Source organism: Rutilus rutilus (assembly GCF_951802725.1).
Source record: "Rutilus rutilus genome assembly, chromosome: 1".
Taxonomy (NCBI): Eukaryota; Metazoa; Chordata; class Actinopteri; order Cypriniformes; family Leuciscidae; genus Rutilus; species Rutilus rutilus.
In genome coordinates, this window is record NC_140209.1 from 39,724,188 (window position 1) to 39,748,142 (window position 23,955).

Here is a 23,955-nt window from a genome sequence, read left to right on the forward strand (position 1 = left end):
CTAATAATAGCCTAACTAGCAAGTAAAAAACAACAATTGCATATTGAAGACTAGTAAACAGTCAGAGATAAAACAGGAACAAGAAAAAAAAAAAAATCTGAACAATAGTTAAAAAAAACTACAATAGAACAAAAGCAGGTTTATTAGGCTGCTCTCACTTTAAACGCAAATGCACTGATCTAATATACTGATACACATACGCTTTCTTTCTCAACCACTCACATTCACTTAAGACATTAACGACTGTGTTTATAAGGACACTCGCAAAGGCGGGAATTTTGACATGAGTGTACTTGACTGTTCAAGCCCAGTAAGGTGTTCCCACTAAGAACTCCAGGTGCTAAGTTCAGCACTCACATGCTGTATTCTACCGTTTAATTGTGTCTACAGGTATATCACCCACCCCACACACATGTAAGCTAATGCGATCATCAAACATTAAACCGCACATCAGATCAAAACTGCCTAACTTAAACGAATGTAATGTTAAACCCACAAAGAGTTGTAGGACTGTGCATGCTTTGGGGGTGTTGATGAACACAATCTACTTTCATCGTTATGAATCAGATCCAGGTCCAAAAATCTCTTTAAAATAACTGAATATTCCTTTACACTCCAAAATTTAAATCCCTCCTCAAATGCCTGTCATATATAGGGACCACTTTTCACAATCCAATTTTTTCCCTCAGAAGTAAGCACAATTAACATCCACTTTCAATTCTGTAATAATTCACATTACATGTAAAATGGGGACTGCAAAGTACAAGCAAAGACAACAGTCCCTATTGACTGTAAACGCGCAGTAAAATTACTCTCCAATATTACAGTGTCCCCTGCAAGTGTCTTGCACATTCAATACTGACTATATGTAATAACATCTTTTCAAAACTGAAATTCAATTACAGATTTGCTATATCCACTTAAAGCACTGGTACAGTATCATATGCCAATACCATGATACTGAACGATTACTATACAGTGTTTCCCATACATTGATTTATTTGTATCGGCCCGCAACAATATCAACATAGATAAAATAGATTTCAGTGCTTCCCATTCATTAACTACATTGTTGCGGCCCAAAAATATTTTTAAACTTCTCATAATAACATAAAAGCTATTTAATGTCGTGTTTTGCACCATTACTGTCGAACAAACTAAAAATCAAAAGCACGATAAGGCTTTGTGTCCTTATCAAAGGATTGTCTGTTTGCGCTGTGCAAAAAGAAGTGCGCACATTCAGTTCAGTGAATGAATGCAGTGAACTCCATCTGTGCATGTGCTGAGTTTAGCGTGAATTTGGGAATGTAGTTACACATTTTTTTCACATTTGGATAATTGACGATTTACAGCATTTCACTAGATTTGTAATGAGAAGTGTTTGTAAACTTGTTTTCCACCAAAATAAAAGCTCAACTGCAGTTTCCGTTAAACTAAAAGCTCATGGGTTTATCTCATGTATGGATAGAAATTAAGACAAAACTAATTATAAAATTCTCATTAATTTTTCAGCGCATTTGTTTTCCAATATAGCTCATAATAGGAATAATATAATAACATTATTATTATTATTATTATTATTTAGTAGTAGTAGTAGTAGTAGTAGTAGTAGTAGTAGTAGTAGTGTAATGTAGACTGACAATATCACAAAGAAAAAGAGGTTTGAGTCTCCTTTAAAGTCCAGAAACAGACTTTTTCTTTGTTCAATTTGCACACTGAATATGGGTTGGAGCTCTTAATTTTGAACTCTCAAAGTGCACCAGATTGATCAAGTTAACTTTAAAATGTAAAAAATCTTCTTCCGGTGGACATGCCCCCGGGCCACCCTAAAGGGACCACGGTCCACCCACCAGTTACTCAATATCCTATGGGGAACACTACTATATTTGTGCGCCATCATATTTGGATGCTATTGCAGTATTTCAAAGCATACAAAGTATTTATTGCATGTCCTCAAAACATGGCATTACCATGATGCATTGGTACTTTATAAGTATCTAGATTGTAAGAATAAAAATAAGCAATGCATTGATTTCAATTGTTCTATAACTTCTTTTCATGCATTCAGGTTTGAAAATGTAGTTCTAAAAGAGCACAGTCAATATCACTAACCACCACTGCACATTCAGCTTCTCAACACTGTTAATGCAGTATTTTTATTCTTACAAACTAGATACTTATAAAGTACCAAAATGCATCATGGTAATGCCATGTTTTGAGGACATGTACCATTGTATGCTCAGCTACACTGTTTGCAATATCCAGCAGTTTGTTCATGGACATTGTTTTGGCTGTGGAATTTCCTCTTCAGGAATGACCTCACAGTGCAGCAATTCAGTTTCACATTAAAAAGAACTAGATAAATGCTTTATAAAAAAAAGAAACCGTCCCGACATTCCCAGAACGTCAACCGCAGTCTAGAATAGAGAGTTACCAATAAAAAGACTAGTATAATTACATTATTCCTCTCACATCGAAACAGCCGTGAAGATTTTACAAATTCAACAATAAAAGGGAATAGAAGAACTCAAAATAAAAAACATATTTGTAGCTTATTATAAAAGATGAAACTCTACCTTCAAGTAATACAGGATTATATAACAGCTTCCTTTTCCCCTCCTATCCAGGTTTACCAGAAGCCTTCAAACACATCCAGCTTTGTTTCTTCTCTTTGCATTTCATAAGAAAAAAAAAAATGGAGGGGCATGGTGTCATTTTACTGCTTGAGTTGAAACTCCTGCCAGCTCCTCCTGCTGCCTGTAGTGGGGGCTCTGTGAGGGGGGAGCTCTTTGGAGGGCTTTCATTTTTTGAAGTCTACTTCATCTCTTGAATGTTTTAGCGGAGGAGTTCAAAATGAAACAAGTGTGAAATAATACTGCAACCATACAACACGTCTGTGTTTTTTTAGGGGCAACTTCCTGTTCAGACAGCTTCGACTCGCTTGTTGTGGAATGACAACCGTCAGGAAGTCAGGTGGTCATGTTGCAACAAGCAGACTACCATGCAGATCTGTTGCACTGCAACAACCGGTGCTGCATTCAATGGCAAGCCTGTATGACTACAAAGTTAGAGAAAGAATGAATGCTTTCTGGTTTGATGCAGTATCGGAAGGCAACTTTCCAGGAACACTAAAAATACTAGAGTGCATTTATTTCTTCACTGCTGAAATGCAAAAATGACAATGTGCTTGTACAAATGTCAAAAGTGAAATCAAGTGGAGAAAAAAATATTATTATTATAATAATAAATAATAATAATAATAATAATAATAAAACAAGTTTTCTCTTGAACACTCCCAAAAGAAGTTGCAGACATGATCAGGTCTGCGATTTGTCTTAAAATTACAAGTATGCATGAACAGGTCTTGACTTGAAACGCCTTTCCATATTTGGTGCCAGCTATGTCAGTAATCTATTACTATTAGAGCCAAAAAGACAAGGTACTATCTTTTAGATGTCTGAAGTTTTGCTTTTGTCATTTTTAAGTGATTTTCCAGCCTCTATGACTTAATGCCTGCCATCTTTGTCAGTGGCTCTTCCTTGAAAGCAAACATATTGTGCATGGTCATTGCTAAGCAACAGCTAGGTGATTTAGTCAACACACTAAACCTTCGTCACAAAACACAGACTCTACAAATCATTTCTTGAAGGGTTTTCCATTGTCTGACCCTAAGATTTTGCTAAAAAAAAAAAAAAAAAAGATCATGATAAACATTAGACTTTTTCACAGACTGAGATGTTCAAAATGAGAGGTGCAATGAAAAACAGGAAGGTAGACAAGGACGTGTTTTGAAATTTTCGATGAGGACCAAATAGTTTCCAGCTGGTATTTATTTGGATGAATAAGTCATGAAATATAATTTAAGTGCGAGTGAATGTTAATTATCTAGTCAAAATAAAAAAGGAGCAAAATATTGTTTTGCACACAGCAAAGTCAACTTTATTGCCCAAGTATTACTCTGTATCATGAAGAAGACAAGGACATCTGGGCCAACAGATAAGTAAAAAGTCACCCGGGGTAACCAGGGAGGGGTGGGTACTGGAAACATGATTCTTGGATATTTGCCGTGCGAATCTCTGAGCAGCAGCGCTTCACCCAGATACCAAATGAAGTAGATGCAGTATTTACATCACAATACTTTAAGGTCTTTTCCCAAGCTCAAACTACTTTTTGACTTTCTATAAGCAAGACCACAGACACACCTGCAAACCTTTCCCAAGGAGAGAATTTAGTTGCTGTTACCAGACTGAACCAAGCGTCAGTCACACCACTGGCCTTAAGCTACTGTGAGAGCGAAGACAAGGTCAAGAGATAAAGACCCGAGCTATCAGCCTTTCCACATCACTCAGTGGAAAAATGCTACTCCCACTGACAAGTTTCTATGATGTGCCTCGGTCTGCATAAAAGTCAAAGTATGGTCACTTGTGATAAATGGCTTCGCTTCTCTTTTCCAATCAGAAATAAACAAACAGAGCAATATCATTAATGAATATGGCTTGATAGCTGATGCCGTGACAATGCATTGAGCTCAAAATAACTCCAATAAATGCTATTGGTAATATTTAGCCCCGTACACAGACAATAATTCTTACCTTTATACCAGCCCCTTCTTCCTTATCGTCATTCCAATGAGCTCTACACTTTTCTCCATCCACTCTCCATCCGTGTTTCGAATGATTTCCCTGAAAACAAAAGGATCAAATGGCAGATAAGACATGATAACGTGGCTTCATCTTTAGCAACTCTAACAGTTACCCACAGCTACATTTCCAAATAAATGATGCAGCAAGGCATTTAGTAAAAGGGAGAAAGCTTCTGGTAATCTCCTTAACGGATTACACTGGGAAATTACTCCTCTATAAACAGACAACTATCTCTGTGGGTCACACAAGCAAATGCTTTTTCGATGCACAAAGATTTGCTAATCTATGCAAGATGCACAATGTTTATGTAGTAAGTGAGATCAATGAGGTCATCAACTCGCTGTCAATATGCAGCATAGATTTACAATAATATAAATAATTATACACAATTAGATTTTGCACAATTAACAGGACAAATTATTGGCTTCTAATTATTTCATGGTATTAAATTAGTGTACTGGCTAGGGTTGCACCAGCCATTCGTTAGTTCTTACTTAAATTGGAACGTAAAGTCAAAACACTAGAGGCTTTATAACTTTGAAACTAACTCTGTACATTATTCAGTTGCACCATTTGTTCTTAAGGTAGAACGTAGCTAGTAGGTCGTAAGCTTTCCGTAAAGTAATGCGCAGCTGGATATGACGTTTACCCTCAATATTCCAAGCAGCCTATATATAAATAATGGTGCAATGCAAACATATTTAGTAGTGGGTAAGTTGTAGCTTAGTGGCCATTTAAGTCAAAAATAGGCTAAGTTGTAACTCATGCACAGCTGATGCAACGGAGCCCTGGTTCTCAGCACTAAATCTTGATAGGAATGGATGACATTGGTATCATACCAGTTTCCGGGTAATATTTAGTGATAACAGTGAGGAAATTCAAACCGGTAAAAAAAAAAAAAAAAAAATATATATATATATATATATTTTAAGACAACACCGGTAACACCAACTACCACAGCAAGCAGTCGAGTGTTTGAAATAACTGAGGTGATGTGGCTTCTTATCATAGAATGAAGCAGACAATATATTATTTCATAGTATTCTATACAGTGATAAAGGCTATGTCGATTAGCACTGCATTATAAATATACTTTATCAGCATGAAAATATCCGAGAAGGCTTGAAGAACTCAGATAAACCATATATTAGCCGCTTTCCGACCGGAGGAACCTTTTCACAGTTCCTAGAACTATTGGCTAAAGTACCCGGATGTCGGCGTGTTCGCACCGCAGGAACTAGGAACGATTTTAGTTCTAGGAACTCCATTTGGAGGAACTAATTTAGCTCCTACTTCAGAGTAGGGTCTAAACCAGCACTATAGGAACTACCCGTGACGTTAGTGTACGCTGATTGACCGAACGCACGCGGAACACCAGCACCCGCCATTTTTAAAACAGCTAGAAAGTAAACACACAGATTATAGCCTATATATTTACTCCAGAAACTAACTATACAAACATGGAAAACAGTGATAGATGGGCCTCTAAACCTTTATGCTGAAGAGAAAATCCAACGCAACTTTGAGGGGACCAAGTCAAACATGATTGTTTATCTGCCCAGCTAGCAACACTGGACATCAACCACACGGCATAGGCTAATAACTTTTTTCCCATATACTGTCTACTTTCTATTACAGTTCTATCTAATAACATATTAAACAGTACTGTTAGACAGATCGCTAACTAATAAACACAGAGAATGTGAGCATTGTTTGCTCTGGCGTTCTCAGCGCCGCCAAAATAAAGGTCCGTCGCGCCGTCAAAATAAAAGTCACCGTGCTTGCGTCACGCCCTTACCCCCTCCTACCAGTTCCTATGGCCACTTGGCCAGTGCGAACGCAAACAGCAAAACTGAGTTTGGGGGAAGAGTAGTTCTTAGAACTGTTTAGAAGTGGACAGTTCCTAGAACTAAGTTCCTGTAACTACTTGGTCAGAAAGCGGCTATTGTTGAAGTCATGTGCTTATTAGTCATGTTTAATCAAAGTGTTTCGACCTTCTGTTTATTCAGCTACAGCGATAGTATGATGTCAATAGGGATTGTCTGGAATGACGTGCGTTATCTACTTCTGCGGGGCATATTTGGAGTGTCTGCGTAAGAGCGGCTTTCAGATGGAGCAGCATTTACTACTGATCACAGAGCTGTGCTTAACTACGGAGCCCGGGAAGTCACCTGTGGGAGAAAAAAAACAATCCGTGGCGACGATTTTGCAATCCGTCTGCTCCGTTTATAAACCGTTAAGCATGCAGACGCAAGTTAAGACAATTTGATGTATTCCACTTAATACACAATAAAACAATATACAATAAGATTCGTTAACAACGTACCTCCTGGTGTTCTTCTAAAATGAGGGCGAGCCACAAATCCGTGAGTACAGTTTACAAACCCGTGGGAACGGATTGCGAAAGCGTGGGCACGGTTTATGAATTTGTGGGTACAGATTGCAAAAACTGAAGGCACGGTTTACAAATCTGAGAGCGCGGATTAGAAACTCGTGGGTATGGTTTATTAACTGAGCGGACGGATTGCAAAACCGTCGCCACGGATTGTTTTTTTTTCTCCCACAGGTGACTTCCCGGGCTCCGTACTTCACTGACAAGCTTCGCATAAAAAAAAAAAAAAAATTATATATATATATATATATATATATATATATATATATATATATATATATATATATATATATAAAAACCTCGATTTAATTTCTATTAATTGTGCAGTCCTAGATCAAACTAATCCAAGTGTGCTCCAGCTGTAAAACAGTGTCTGATCGTCCCTACCCACTATACCCACCCACCACACCAGTTTCCATTGGTTGAACTTTCAAATGACGTTGACTAAAAAAAAAAACATGTGTAGAGGGTGGGAAGAGGGGAGAAAACAACCAATAAAACACAGACCGGCAACCCACTCATTATACAGACACATGAATATTAAAATATTAAAATCTAAAAATCGAACCCTATATAACAAACTGCCAAAACAAGGGAGAAACGCGGAAGAACATTTAAACAGTCTAATAATAATATTTTCTTTAGGCTACATTTACGAGCACTACAGCCTCTGAACAAATGACGTGTCAGTTCAACTGAAAGAATAAAGGCATAGTTACTTTTTTTTGTCCGTTGTTCTTTGAATTGTTGGTCTACATTCATTGGCCTCATCGTTCACATCTCAAAAAAATATGTTTTGGGGTGTCATGACCCTTCAAGTGAAACCAACACTGCTGGTTGAGACCTTTTCAATCATAAGTCTATCTGTTATGTACTATTATTTTACAGATCACATTTTTTGTTATTTTTTTACACTATGAAAATAGAGCATTTGTAATATGTGAGCAAAATCAAAAGCACTTGTTAAGTGATGGTCATATTCCCTATATTCACTGTAAAGTCAAGCTTCTAAGCTTTAAAATGACACCAATATTGTGTTGGTTAAGCAAGTTGTTGTTAAGTAACGTGATAACATAGTAGTGCCCCGCTTTGGATTTGAGAGGTTAAGGTTAATGATTAATCGATTGTTAATTTGACACTTCAACTCAGTACGTGTATGACATGAAAGGTGAAAGCATGTAGCCTATTAGATGCCCAGTCTGCAGGAAGTGCCAATTAACAGTAAGTTCTTTTTGTATGTTTTTGTACGCCTGCCTACACTTGTATTTTGAGTTTGAAAGTAAATTTAAATAAATGTGACTGATAGATTCCTCCAGCCGAACCCTGTCCCCGCAATCGTTCACAAAAAAATCAGCAATATATGTTTTAAAAAAATAAAACGGAACAATCTTGATTTCACAATGACTTTAGCCACTAGGTCAATGGAAAACGAAATAAAATTTAAATATGAAACATGATAAAACCACTCTTACTCTTTGTACAAAATGTAACCACATCCTCTCTCTATAGTTACATAGTGGTAAAATGAGTGAAAAAAATGGATGGACACTTCCAACTGTAAGTCACAGAGTAATCACTATCTTGGTACAAATTTGAACAACAGCACTGAAGAGCTGAGAAAGTCAACAAAAAAATTAATGAGTTGGTATAGCTCATATCAAGTGACAGCTAAAACGACTGACACTCAAAGAGATAACAATTGTGACTTCAGCCTGGTAAGAAGAGCAGTTACCAACAGTAGGGGGTAGAGTTACACTGCCTCCTGTTTCAACATCCTTCAAGCTCATAAAATAAGCCTACAGCATCACATAAATACGTGAGAGGGCCAAACAAGTATCTGATGGGGAAAGTAGAATATAGCCACTTCCAGCCACACAGCCCTGCCCCTCCCCCAACCTCTTCTCCTTAAAGTGTTTAACCAGATGGCAATCTCAACAACAGAATCCTCCCATATACAAACACAAAGACAGGGGCATCTGTTTATGAAGCGCCGACATAAGCCCAGCTAAAAGATGACCAGTCAAAATCCTACCAGCACATACAACTTCACCGCAATAAATAAATAAATAAATAAATAAATAAATAAATGCATCACGTAATTGTAACAAACTGTTGATACGAGTAGGGCTGCAAAATCAATCGAAACAGCGATAATGGTACAATTCAATTTTTAAACTGCAAAGGCTGCAATTTATTTAAATAAATAACTGCACTGTAGGGGTGGGGAAAAAAATCGATTCTTAGATGAATCGCGATTCGGGACGTGGACGATTCTGAATCGATTCACAAATGTCAAAAATCGATTTTCTAAAAAAATAAAATAATAATATTCTAATAACGTAACATTGAAGGAACGCAAAAGGCGGAACTCTGAAGCGGACGTGCAGTGCGCGGACAGTCTGTGGCGTGCACATAACAGAGACGCGCACATAACAGACGCATGATGGCTGAGCGCCAAATCCGAACGGCACCAGAGAATGTCTTCGTTAAAAGCTAACGTATGGAACATTGGCAATTTCATTGTGATCTATTTAGTATTTTTTTGTATGAGAGCTAATTTCTGTATTGTTTAGTTTTCACATCAATATGCTGTGTAAACCGATCTGATCTGTATGCAATATGTGCAATGCCAGTCACAAAAAGTTACATTTTGACTGTAAGTTACTCTCTGCAGATGTTCATTCACTTTCTTTGCTATTTTTGATTGTGGTATACAGCAAACATTTCAAGTCATAACTCTTTATTATTTAGTTGTGTATAAGTCAAGAGCGACTTTGTATGTTACTAATTATTCAGAATATGCATAAGTCCACAAGCATTATACGTTATGATAGCTTCTGGTACATAATTCTATATTTTTGAACGAAAACTGTTTGTGAATTTGCTACAGCAAAATGTTTGTTTTTTTGTCTGAAGGATTATATTGCTCATTGATGTTTTGATGAAATTGATGAAATTACAAGAGGATGTTGGTTAGAAATCTATTATTAAATGCTAGAGATTCAGAATATGCTGAAGTTTGTATTAATTTACTACAAGTATGCTGCTACAGGCACACATTTATTTTCCTGTTAGTTCTCAGCAATGTTGGGACATATGCTGGCAAATGTAACCTTACAGTTGACTTGCCAAATCACTTCCATTTGTTTTATTAATACAATTAATATAGGAAGTATTGGAAGTAAGTTCGTTATGGGTCATCATAAATACTTTGCTTTAAAAGTACCAAGTAAAAATATTTTTTCAATGTTTTTGATAAAAGGCACTTCCCTGAGAATTGAACTTAATAAATGTGAAAAAGACACTTTAATGTCTCCGTTTGTCATTCTGTATTGCAAAGCAGATGAGAGTAGATCATGATCAGAAACCTGATTAGAAATCATTATGAATAAAATCGAATTGTTTTGAATCGAAAATCTTTTTGAATCGAAAATCGATTTTGAATCGAATCGTGGCCTCAAGAATCGGAATCGAATCGAATCGTGAGATGGTAAAAGATTCCCACCCCTACTGCACTGCATGTTTCAGTGTGAAGCGCAGCATTTACACGCGAGCAGCTCACAATCCATTGTTTTCAGTGTCTTGACAGTATTCTCAGTCTCAGTTTGCAGTATTCGCTGCTCCACACAAACTCATCTGCTCTTGAGTTTGGGCTGTTTATTGTGTGCATTTGTGAACACAACATGCACTAACCACCTTAACAAACTTCTAATGACAACCACTTATAAACCGGCTATTGTCAACTAGAGAAGCTTTAAAGTGTTAGTTCACAAAAAAATTTCAATTCTGTCATTTACTCACCCTCATGCCGATTCAAAGTAGGGGTGTACACGAATAGTCGAATATTCGATCTGTAATTATTAATCGAAAAATAAAATACTATTCGAATTTTACTACGTTGTTTTTCTGGCCGTAAATGCAGTGAATCCATGATAAATCCCAAGCACTAACTCAGTTATAATCAAATGCCCGGGGTGGCCCTGGGGAGCGTGTTAACAAGTTTAAAATTACTTTGAAATGATCTTACTTTTTAATCAAATTAATGAATGAAACGGAGTTATCATAATATCACCACAACATTGAGAAATCATAAGAAATCCAAACACTAGAATGAGGAAAGACAGCTGTCCTTCACTGCATTCACGACTGCAGGAAAGCGCAGCAGTAACACGAGTGAGCCGAAATGACACTTATCATAGCAAAATGATTTTGAGACATATGCTTCCTTTAAGTTTCGTTGAGGGAGGCAGGTTTAAGAACAGAAAACCAGAGGTGGAAAGTAACTAATTACAAATACTTTCGTTACAGTACTTGAGTAGATTTTTCGATTTTTTCTACTTTCTTGGCAATAATTAAATTGTGGTACTTTTACATTTTACTTGAGTAGAATTAAAATAAAGTATTCAACTTCGCTACATTTATTTTTCACCAAAAGTACAGAGTACTTTGACAAAGGTGCTGACGGAGCAACAGGGCGAGCTGACATTTGACAGGCACTTTTCAAACTACTGCGGTGGAGCCAAAACGGCCAGTTCGGCTGGGGGGGCGGGGTCTTCAAACCGCGCTTTGACATTCAATCACTGGCGCTCGTGTTTTGAATCAGTATCGCTAACATTTCAATATTTTAGTGAATGTAAGTGAGCTATGCTCATATTCTGATTTAAAATTTTAATTATGGCAACTCCTGAAATGGGTCATCCCATTGATAATACCAGAGCACTGAGCAGCTGAAGTAAATAAAAAACTCGGCTCATAACATGGACGTAGTTATTGCATGGACGGAACAAGAACAATGTAAGTGTCTTAAAAACATGGACACAGTATCAATTAAATTGTAAAGCTCTCCCTCTTTTAACAATACAGTTAAACTAAATGTACGAAGCAAACTTTGTACAAAGCTGAAAAAACCTCAATAACAGTGAAATAAGATTGCATGATTTATCTGTCAATCAGATGCATGTAAAAGTGTAGTTCGTTACTATAGCAACAGTGGGCTCCCGGCACATTTTCGGTAGAAAAAAAAAGAAAAAAAGAGCATTTCATTTAACATGTTAAACATACCCCACTTATTTATTTTATTTTTTGGCACTTTTTTATTCATATTGTTGTAGGCCTACATCTCTGTTTTTTTACCGGACCCCTCACTTAACCTTCTTTGCTTTCAATTATGAAATGATTCAAATGAAAACATTAAAATGATCTTACCTGGACTTACTTTTCAAAATTAGTAATAAAACAATTGCTCTTGACAACAGGGAAAGCTAGTATGTTTGCTTAGCACGCCGTCGAACACTTTATGAGTTTAATATCATGTTTTATTCCAAAATCACAATACATGTCAGTCGTGTTTGAAATTACTTCTGTGGTTTCATGTTGCTTCTTAATACAGAGTGAGAATATATAATTTTATTCAATTCTATTATACAGGCTATGTTGATTAGCATTGCATTAAAGGGTTAGTTCACCCAAAAATGAAAATTATCCAATGATTTACTCACCCTCAAGTCCTCCTAGGTGTACATGACATTCTTCTTTCAGATGAAAAAATTTTAAACCCCAAAAAGTGCATCCATTCATGATAAAAAAAACCAAAACATACTCCACTGGCTGCAGTGGGTTAATAAAGGTCTTCGGAAGCGAAGCCATGGGGTTTTGTAAGAAAAATACCCATATTTTTAACTTTATAATCTAATCTAAAATAACTAGCTTCCGCCAGACGACCGTACGCATACTACGCAAATTGACTTGCGCCACAAAAGTAACCCGTGACACGTGTAAGACGTAGGATGTAGGAGTATCGTAAGCTTAGACGCCTCTCACGGTTTAAACAAATAGGGCTGTGCAACAAACTGAAGCTCCTCTTCTATTATATAGAAATCCTCCGACATTCTCTTCAAAATTGCTAATTCGCGAACAGGGTTTTGTTTAACTCTTTCATCTGAGCTTCCACGTTCATCAAAACGCTGTGCGTCGGGTCAGGGGTTAGTCTTCCACCGTAAATCGATGCGTATGGCTGTCTGGTGGAAGCTAGTGATTATAGTTTATAAAGTTTTAAATATGAGTATTTTCCTTACACAAACACATGGCTTCACTTCAGAAGGCCTTTACTAACCCCCTGGAGTAAAAGTGGAGCACTTTTATCATGGATGGATGCACTTTTTTGGGCTCCAGCCTCCAGCCATTATAAAGTTTGGAAGAGCCAGGACATTTTTTTATATAACTGATTGTATTCGTCTGAAAGAAGAATGTCATTTACACCTAGGATGACATGAGGGTGAGTAAATCATGGGCTAATTTTCCTTTTGGGGTGAACTACCCCTTTAAAGACATACATCATTCTTATGAAAATACTTGAGATAGCTTGATGAACACAGCATATTTTCGCTATCATGTGTTTGTCTTCATGTTTCATCAGTCAAAAAGTCTCTATTTACATGTTATTATATCCATATAAGGCATTTCCTGAAACGTCATAAGTTTAATACTTCTATGAATCTCACTTGTGGACTTTCTGCGTGAGGTATGAATCACTGGGCTTCCAGTATGAATGAAACAGATATGACATGAGAGTGTTTAGCACTCCATATCGTTATCATCACCCCATTTTGGGTAAAAATAGAAAAATAATACTCTAAAGTACTTTGTAACGTAGTTACTTGAGTAGTTTTTAAGCCAACTACTTATTTACTCTTACTTGAGTCATATTTTGCAGTACTTCTACTTGTACTCAAGTAAATTAAAGGTATAGCGGAGGATTTTCCCGAATTTTAGAAAAGAACCGCCCTCTCCACTTTTTGAAAAAATGCACATGCGCAACACTCTACCTGCTCCCGAGAGGGAACGTCTCGTGCACACGTTTAATAGGCTAGTTCTCCTCGTGCACGCTCTGTTTACAAGTTGCTGTTGGCATGGCTCATACAAGCCTACTTTCCTTTACCTGTCGAGTAGAAACTTCGCGACTGAGGCATCAGTGGGAAGCCCAACCTGTGCTTTTAGCGCACGCCAGCGTGTGAAATATTCTCCCAAAAACTCTCTGGTCTTGTTTCTTTCTTCAGAGGCCTTTCTCTTCTTGTCATACAAGTCGTAGACACTTTTTCTCTTGCGACCCTCAGACATTTTGAAAAAAACCCGGTGAGAACGGGCGAGCTTCAATGAATGGCTGAAACCGTAGCTCACCACACACATACACCCGAAAGTGCGCATGCGCATAAAGCGAAAACTACCTAGGGACGAGCAATTACGACGGCCTTACGTAAACATATCACCAGAATGACTGACAACTAGGAGGACCAATAGTCTTGATGATCCACCCGGAAAAAGAAAATCCTCCGCAATACCTTTAAGTAACAATACTTTTACTTAAGTACAATTTTTTTGTTCTCTTTCCACCACTGATATGAATTGAGCGGTTTAGTCCAAATTTTCTGAAGAGGCATGATCGCTTTTTACGCTAAACAGATTTAATTTAGGCTTTTATTCACAAATAAACATTCATGAATGCACACATCAGTTATGATAAATGGAAGCTTTAGCATGTTTGCTTGACCAATGAGGTTCACTTTCGTGTGTTACGCAGCACGTTTGAGCTTCAGCAACAACCAATGAGGTTCATTCTCGTGTTTTACGCAGCACGTTTGAGCTTCCGCAATAACCAATGAGGTTTGTTCTCGCACGTCAAGCAGGTTCTGGTTGAGCTTCTGTTTATGTTCACTGATCAATGTTTATGTGAATAAAAGCCTAAATTCAATCTGTAAATCATATAAAGCGATCGTGTCTCTTCTGAAAATTTGGACTAAATCAATCAATTCATATGGATTAGTTTTACGATCTTAAAGTGTCAAAGTGGTATTTGTGTAGCTGTCAATGGAGAGTACAGAACTAGCTCAGATTTTATTAAAATATTTTCTTTTGTGTTCCGAAGATGAACGAAAGTCTTACGGGTTTGGAATGACATGAGGGTGAGTAAATGATGGATGAACTTTCCTTTTAAGGTCTCCCTGCACCAAAATAAAAGCTTGATTGTTTAACATATGAAAAAGAAATCAAGACAGCTATTAGTAATAGTATTGTTGTTTTACAGTTGAACTGTAAAATTATTTTAAATATCCAATTTTTCATTTTACAGTGAAATATTACAGTAATACAATCTTATTGTTTACTATTTCTATTTAGTATGCATATTGCGTAATAATAATTATTATAAAAATCAAACTTTTGTCCAAGTTGTGCAGCCCTACAAACAAGCACAGCAAACCTGCAATTCTTTTGTTGTTTTTTTAATCGCAATCTTTATCAGAAAGCAATTAGATTTTTCTCTAAGATGATCTAAATGACACTTTTCTCATTATGCATCAACAGATGAAAAGCACATTGTGAAATAATCATAAAACAATGACATGAAACAAGAAAAAAATAGTTTAGGCCTAAATGCTAGAAATATACAACAATATGCCATCAAACTCAGTGAAAGCAAACGTGTTATAATCTAGTCCCTGGCATTGTTAGGTGTGGACGTGGTTATGACCATACAGGGGCAATGTTCATTTCCCTGATAAGAAAAACTCAAAACCTGTCTATGATTAACTTAAAAACAAACCGGTTAAGCAATATACTGATGCTTCACGGCATCACAAGAAGACGAAAACAAATAAAACTGAAAGTGTTACTGATGTCTTGATCAGTAGTTTTTATCTGGTACATATGAACTTTAAAACAAACTCAGGCAGATATAAACAGTGCAGGTAAGTGTTTTGTGACTCATGACTGAAATACAGTAGCGTCACAAAGAGCTACACAAACACTGTTTTTGTTGAACATTTAAAAAAAGCAAAGCTTACTCAGCACTGGGAACCCCTTTAATTCAAACGGAACTGCATTTGCTTACACCAGCAGCAGCTGCTTTGACCCGGCTTTGTTAGTGCTGCCCAGCATAGGAATGAATAGGAAAAGCCCAGAAGGACCAAGCTTCAGAAAAACCAAGCACCCCTCTACATTACTGAAAATGACTACAAATACTTACTGACCTGTGTTGCTTCTCCTCAATGTCTTTGGTGGCAATAGCATCCAATTCTCTATAAAGAAATAAAACAGAGCTGTTAAACTAATAAACTGACATTCACTTTTCATTCTCTAGGTCATAAATGATGCTGACTAGTTATTGCATAAGCATAAATCTGACAGAATCAGAGTGGAATTGGATTATTTAGCTAAGCTTGATATATTTAACTTAAAAGAGGTGAATGCAAACGGCACCTTCCATTCTTGTACACAAGACTACGTATTGACACTGAAGTGTGCAATGACAACAAGGCAATGCTTTGGCACTATACAGCCTAGAAACAGTCAATCTAAAATAGAATAGATCTAGAACTCAGCCCCCCCCCCCCCCCCCGATGATTTATCTGATGGCAACCACAAACATCCCGTCACAACATACACTACAACGTGAAAGCAAAATCAACTCATTATGTCTCTCTCCATAGTTGCATAATAGGAAAAAAAAAGATGAAAAAGATGGATGGACAGTGCACACTTCTGATTGTAAGTCACAGAAGTCAGCACCATTATATGCATGAAGACCAGCCTACACTGTAAAAAAAAGAAAAAAAAAAAAGAAAAAAAAGGTGCTGCCTTATATTTCACCTTGGATGTTTAAGTCATTTCAGCATAAATTACATTAAACTGATTTACAATTTTAGTTGAATCTTATATAACTTTTTTTTTAAAGCTGAAAATTGCTTAACTTATTATGATGAGTTAATGCAATGTTAAAAACATATGTTGTCATACCTTATTGATCATATATATTTTTTAAAGTGTACATTCATTAGCTAACCTTTGAGCTGAAATAATACTAATATATTTCTTTAAAACAAAAGTTCAAAATTTTGCTATACTTTATCCAGACGGTTAAAAGCAGGGAGCAGGGACACCTCCTCCTCCTCCCCCACCTCTGGCTTCAGCTGCTACTGCTGCTGCTAACAGCAGCAACCTTGACCTGCCCTCAAAAACATTACAATATAACACTCTCAACACGTTTCTAAACAACTTTTTCTCTCAAAGAGCGACTTCAGGATGTCTGTATGTCCTTCATTCTGGGTTGGGAAAAGGAAACCCTGCTTTTTCTCTGACATTTTCCCTCTGAATTAGCTGCCGTGACTGCGTACTTTAAAAGCTAAAGACAAAATACACACATAGCATTTAACGCTGGCCTCTGCATTATGTTATTAAAGCGAATAAATCGGTTAAAATGAAAACTAACGGTTATCCAGTTATTAAAGACCATTTTACTCGATGTGCGCAATTCAGCAGCTGAGCTAAGAATGCTAACAAACCAGCTGGCTACTAACGGCTCTCTCGTTTAACTGCTCAACGAATCAAAAATGGTTTGTAATTGCTCACAACACCTGAAGTGTTACATTATCGTGTTTTATCGTAATGTTCGTTGTTGCTTTATCATCGAGCGAATGCTCCAGGTAACGTTAGCTACGTTACCAACTCAAGTAGACATAGAGAAAAGTTGCAGGACGTCGAATTAAACATCCAAATTTAATCAAAACATCGTTCCAAAATACACTAACGTTACAGTAAAGAGTTTCAGAACGCACGAAACCTGATATTTAAATATAGTACATTCATTAACTCGACTTTTATATTTGTAAACACGCCGACTGCAATGTCACTTCGATGCCATTATGTGAAAGCAGGAGATCAATGTTCAAGAAATCTACAACAGAGATGCATTTGTGCTTTATAGACATCATGCAGACAGTAGACACTATTGTTTGTTAAACAATTAAAATGTGTAACTATCATGCAAACGCAAACAACAGTAAAACATTTAACCGTGTATTTCTGGGTGCTGAGCTCAGCTTATATATCGCAGATACGGTGGATAAATGTATGCTGCTTACAAGGTGGAAACCACAAAAACACACACACGAACGGCTCGAAAAACTCACCTCTTGTAGTTTAAAGTGCAGCAGAGATGAAATGAAAGCAAATAATAAGGCTGTAGAAAATCAACACATTTGCAGAGTCTAGGAGGGGAAACATTTGTCCTGCTCGATCGCCATTTTCTTCTCTCGCATTCATGCATTCATCCCCGTAACTGCAGGAAGAGCTCAAGCGCTGCTCTCAGAGCACTTCCTCCAACTCTACACACTCACCTCCAAAATGGTGGCCACATTCAGGCTGTGCTTCAAAACCTACCGAGCTGCCTACTATAGTGCATTTGTGCGATTCAAGAGCACATGTAGTATTTTTGGACATCGTAGGAAATTGGAAGCATCGGTCTAAAACAGTTATGAAGAGTTATGCGTAAGCTGAACTGATTTTAATGCCCACAGATATGCTGTCTAGGTAGGCAGCTCGCTAGGTTTTGAAACACAGCCAGGTCAACCAGGACTCGTCACAATGGGTTTGCAATATGTGTTTTTCCCAACGTGATATAAAGTCAAATATTGGAGGGAAATGTATAAGTAATTGGATTATAGCCTAGCGAGAATGACAACATAGTTCATAATAGAAATAGACAAATAAACAAGAATGATATCATTAAGGAATATCTAATCCAAACAGATGGGAACAAAAATGACAATTATACAATCAGAGTTTAAGAAACCAACACTGTTTAAACAACATAAATTTGTGTGACACCAGGGTCAAAAATAATTCGATGTGCAAGTAAAATGTGAAATCAAATAATATACACTAGGTAAACTGTAATGATTTGACATTGTGAACGATTTCCTAATGTCACACAGATATGCCATCAAAAAGTCAAATAGCATTTGATTTAATCTCAAACAGGGCTGTTATTAAATCTAACCCATTTATAGTCCATATAAAACAGTTCTCATGGATTCCATAGGCTATTTAAAATGTGTTTATTTGATTATAAAAATACATGAGTAGTTTGATGTGCTTATAATGCCATCAAAGTATTAGAAAACGTTGCAGTCAGAAACTAGACAAAATCGATTTCTCATTCTTTTTCAGATGTTTGTTGACAGTGAATACCCTCACCATTGTGAAATACACAACTCTTTCATCACAAGACAAAAATGCCAACCAAGTGCAGACTGGGAAAAACCTAAATAAATCTACAACAATATAGATACAGACCAGCTTTTAGTCTGGAATTTGCCTGCGTTTTCACTTTGAAGACAAAGCAGTGGCACACGGGATGAAAACGGCTCGGCTACGCTGTCCTTTTGAAGGCACTCATTCTGCCTCACTAGGCAGGAAATGCACAGAAGTAGCTACCGATTGAAACTGTTTCAAGCGGATAACAACCTGCTTTAAATTTATAAACTTGATCACTATAGTCAGATGCATATCCGTCAGGTCCCATAATTTACCTAATTTTAATTGACACAAAAATAGTATACTAAAAATACATGAGCAGGTAGAACCACATTCCATTGAGTTCAGATGTACAATGCAAAGATATTTTGCATGACGTTGTTGCTAAACTATGTTTGTATGAAATCACAGAATAATTAGCATTTTGTAACTTCAATCATTATTCATTTACTTTTGTGCTATCCAATTAGTCTACTTTTTAATATAGACATTTTTCTTCTTAAATGAAGAATATCCTTTCATAGTCATTCCAAATATTATGTAAGACATATTTCTTCTTTAACAAGTCTGTTTTGTCACAAATGTCCTCAAATAAAACAAGAAAGTAACAGCGCACAGTGCCCGGGACAGCTCAGGCCTCGGCGTCTGTGATATTGAGAATGAATTTTATATGAGGCATGAATATTGATGATCAGCGGAGGTCCGAGGCCAGCTGCTTGTGAGTGAGTTAGCTGCAGTAGGACAAGGGTCAGTTTGGTCAGGCCAGTGGGCTGCTCTTCCCCCTCCCAGACCGATGAGAGCAAGTGGAGCCTGGGAACGCGGGCAGATGCATTGTGCTCGGGCAGACAGGGCAGGAGGAGGGGAACAGCTTTGCATGACAAATACATGGCTGGCTTTGGCTTTCAGAGACTCGCTTTCCAAACTCAATAGTGAGCTCTGTTACGCTGGTGTTATATTTCAAAATGGTCAAAATATACACATTTCAATCATCAAAACTCGTAGGTTGTCAAAATGAGCAAAATGACGCTCATGTCGTGATAGGACAAACTTTGCATGTCACTCACAGTATTTGTCTTTCTTTCGGTTAGCTGTCCCCTTCTTTCGTCTTTACCTCTCTGTCCCCCTAATCCTCCTTATTCACTGGTCCCCAGATGTACCAAGAATCTCACCAACAAGGGCACTATGTTTCATTTGCTCTTGCCCAATTCCTCCACTACCTCATCATTATATTCAATCTCTATCTGTCTCTCACCCATCCCCCTAGAGTGACTGTCTCAGACAGGGTGCCAGCTGTGAAAGGGATTTGTTGGAGCTGAATTACACCCTGATCCAACCAATTACCTGTCCGCTCGTTCGCAGGTCAGCCTGCACCACCATGCTTCTAGGCTCGATTTATCAGACCACTATTCTGCAAGGCATTTATCATTTTCACAAAGCCATGCACACTGTCATTTATAAATGTTAATACACACTACTGCCTCATCAACTGTTTACCCTATAAGAGACCATTTTTGCTTTGTTGTGCTAGTTTATGGAAACAGTCAGCACCCTTTATTTTGAAATATAACATAATATATATTAAAAAAACTATTTTTTAAAATGTTTATGAAAAAAGTATCTTATGCTCACCATGGCTGCATTTATTTGATCACAAATACTGTAAACAGTAATATGGTGAAATATTACAATTTAAAATAACTGTTTTGCATGTTAATATATTTTAAAATGTAATTTATTCCTGTGATGCAAAGCTGAATTTTTAAAATCATTACTCCAGTCTTCAGTGTCACATGATCCTTCAGAAATCCTTGTAATATGCTAATTTGGTGCACAAGCATTATTATTATCAATGTTGAAAACAGTTGTGCTGCTTAATATTTTTGTGGAAAAGAAATCGTGATACATGGTTTTCAAAAGTTCAGAAGTTCAAAAGAACAGCATTTATTAAAAAAAAGAAAAAGAAAAACGTTGCTGTAACTTTTGATCTATGTATTGCGTCCTTGCTGAATAAAAGTATTATTTTCTTCATTATATATTATATTTTATTATATTATATAAACTCAAAAGAAAGGTGCTGACAGTATAAAATAGCACAAAATATATAATCAGCAAATATGTGAATCTATATTTTATTATATTATATAAACTCAAAAGAAAGGTGCTGACTGTATAAAATAGCACAAAATATATAATCAGCAAATATTTTCATGTATCCATCCATTACAATAAAATACTGTTATATGAAGTGATGGTATCAGATCTTAATATCATGGTACATGGTACTATCAATAATACAAAACAGTTAACTTCCAGAAGACTTAAGATGTTCTATGAGAGAAATGTTTCTCATATTAGCAACATATTAAAGATTGTATGTTAAAACAAACATTTTAAACCTGACCATTTTGATTAACACAGCAAAATATATATTTATGGAGCTCCATGCTTTACCATTTACCCATTTATTTGTGGTGATCTCAGTCTTGCAGCTTGACTTGTTTTAGACCCACTCCAGTCACGTAAAAGCAATATAAAGATGCAAATGATGCTCAGAAGAGCGATCTTATTGTCATTCATGTATGCATGCAGTATATATTTTAGATAGAGGCATTTTCACCTATAGAGCTGCTAGAGCTCCATTCAAAAACTTTGCTCTGGTCCAAATGAGACTTATTTGCATGTGCCCATCCCGCCCTCATCTCAATAATTCACACCAGTGTAATGTGTTTCATCCACAAGGCATGCATTTGAGTTTAGACATGTTAAATCTACTAGGCGTCTCACACAGTGCTTTCAAGTACAGAAATACATTTTAAAAGTAAATGTCATACATGCTTCAAATATGTCACTTTAACTAAAAGTAAGTCCTGGAACCCCGAAGCATAATATCAAAATTCAAGATTTGAGAAACATCACGTCTTTCATGGAAACAATTTCCATGCGTAAAGATGAATTCTTTGCTATTGTAGTTTTGCTAATCTGATCTGGCTTGGTTCAAATAATATCCATGGCATAGATGGACCCCCTTGTGGCCTGCATTGTTCCGTCTCACGGGGGGTGTTTCTGTGGGCAGGGGTAGGAACAGCTCTCCCTGTGCAGTGCAGTGAAGGTCGGTAATAACACAAAATAGGTTTTTGAATGAAATCGTACCATGACCATGTTGACTAAATAGAAACTTTGACCTGCTCCCTTATAGCCCTGTAAACCCCCCTCCACTGCCCATAAATAGTTTTTTCCCACTACAGCAGCAGCTAGTAGTTGATAATGAATGAACAACAATATGTAGAAAGAATTAGGTACATTACAACCTGGAAAATTAAATGAAATGGAATCAAAATAAAGTAAATGAAACAAAACTCCACAGAAAGGAAGTGTCCTGACTATTCACCCCATTTCTCCAAAACAAGAAGTTGTACCAGGTACCTATGTACTTATGTTCATGTGACGTGACAAAATTTCAAAATAAAAAAGGTTTCGTTCAACAGCATATATTTGTGTTAAGGATGCTGGCATACCAAAGCGGGTCTTAAACTAGCTTAACCAGCAACACTTCCTCATATCAGACCAGCCTGGAACAGCTTTAAATTCATGCTGGTCTAAACGGGCCTTTATAGCAGGAAGACTGACTAACTTAACTGCAAGAGCAACTAGCCGGAATGTGTCTGACAACTGCATGCAGCCATATGCGTTAAAGTATTTTACTGAAATAACCGCATGCTATTTGAAACAAATCTTTTTACCTGACTTTCACAACTTTGTGCTGACCATCTGCTTGAGATTTACTAGATCTACTATGAATATATGTATTCTAAATATATGTACTGGGTAGAACTGACAAAAAGGAAATATACAAGGCCAATGACTGAGATGAGTGGAGCTCATTGGAGGCCATAATGATGACACACTCTCTCTCTCTCTCTCTCTCTCAAAAAATAAAAAAATAAGGTGACAATATTTCAGGTAATATGAAATAACTTTGATCCCGGTGTATTTTACAACTATTTATTCCATCGAGTGATGAAATCTTATTATACCAATCTACTTGACCCAAATTACATATAAAGCCACATAATGGATCAGAGTTCATACGTCTATAAAACATGGCCAATACTATATAGGCACAGGGTCAAGACACAAGAAACATAGAGAAGAAAACAAATAATTTATACAAAATCTAATCATATGTGCGGTGCAATGACATCTGAGAATGTTCTTTTCCTGTTTAGGGCCGTAAATTATTTAGCAATTCATAGTTTTTACTTGCAAAAATTCCTAAATTTGACAGTATTTTACAGTAAAATTACATATAATGCAATGTTAAACTATTTAAAAAAAATTCACTGTAAATACTACAGTAAGTTAGTTAACCAATTCACAGGTTTGTACTGAATCAATTTATATATATTTTTTTTCTGTAAAAATAAAACTGCAGGTTTATCTCTTTTAAAAGTTTCTATTGATAAAATACATCCATTTGTTGAAGATTTACCCCATCTTAAAACTTGCAAAAATGTATGCATGTCTGATAATGTGTTTGGCTTTGTCTCCTATTAATCTTGTATTGCATGATAGTGCAGCAGAGCGTGTGCATTATACGGAGCCATGCATGTGCTTGGCAGGGTGTCAGGTAGCAAATGGGTTTCCTCACAGCCCCAGGTCCTGAATGCCATCCATGTGTTTTTATTTAGTATAACAAAAGACTCTTCACCACAGGGCAGGCTTCCATGAGAAACACTGTCCGGCATGTAAGGAGGAGGAGCACATAAAACTCTTGACATGTTAATTGACTTGATTAGCATCAACATTACTGGGATTCCAGAAAAAGCCAAAAGC

The 23,955-nt window shown here is 36.8% G+C and overlaps 1 protein-coding gene across 4 annotated transcripts in view; it reads right to left on the minus strand.

Annotated features, from left to right (window-relative positions):
- The window catches only part of LOC311277018 (trinucleotide repeat-containing gene 6A protein-like), a 39,593-nt gene extending 21,378 nt beyond the window's left edge, over positions 1-18,215 (minus strand). The window contains exons 1-3 of one of the 4 annotated variants that reach the window (XM_084387123.1): positions 17,997-18,215; positions 16,059-16,106; positions 4,593-4,682 (exon numbers count right to left, since the gene is read on the minus strand). The gene's annotated coding sequence lies outside the window, so the exon portion shown is untranslated. Of the gene's footprint in view, positions 1-2,576; positions 2,725-4,592; positions 4,683-16,054; positions 16,107-17,996 lie in introns of those variants that run through there. The other 3 variants (XM_084387120.1, XM_084387121.1, XM_084387122.1) reach the window with 3 other exon arrangements.
- Between the last annotated feature and the right edge of the window lie 5,740 nt (positions 18,216-23,955).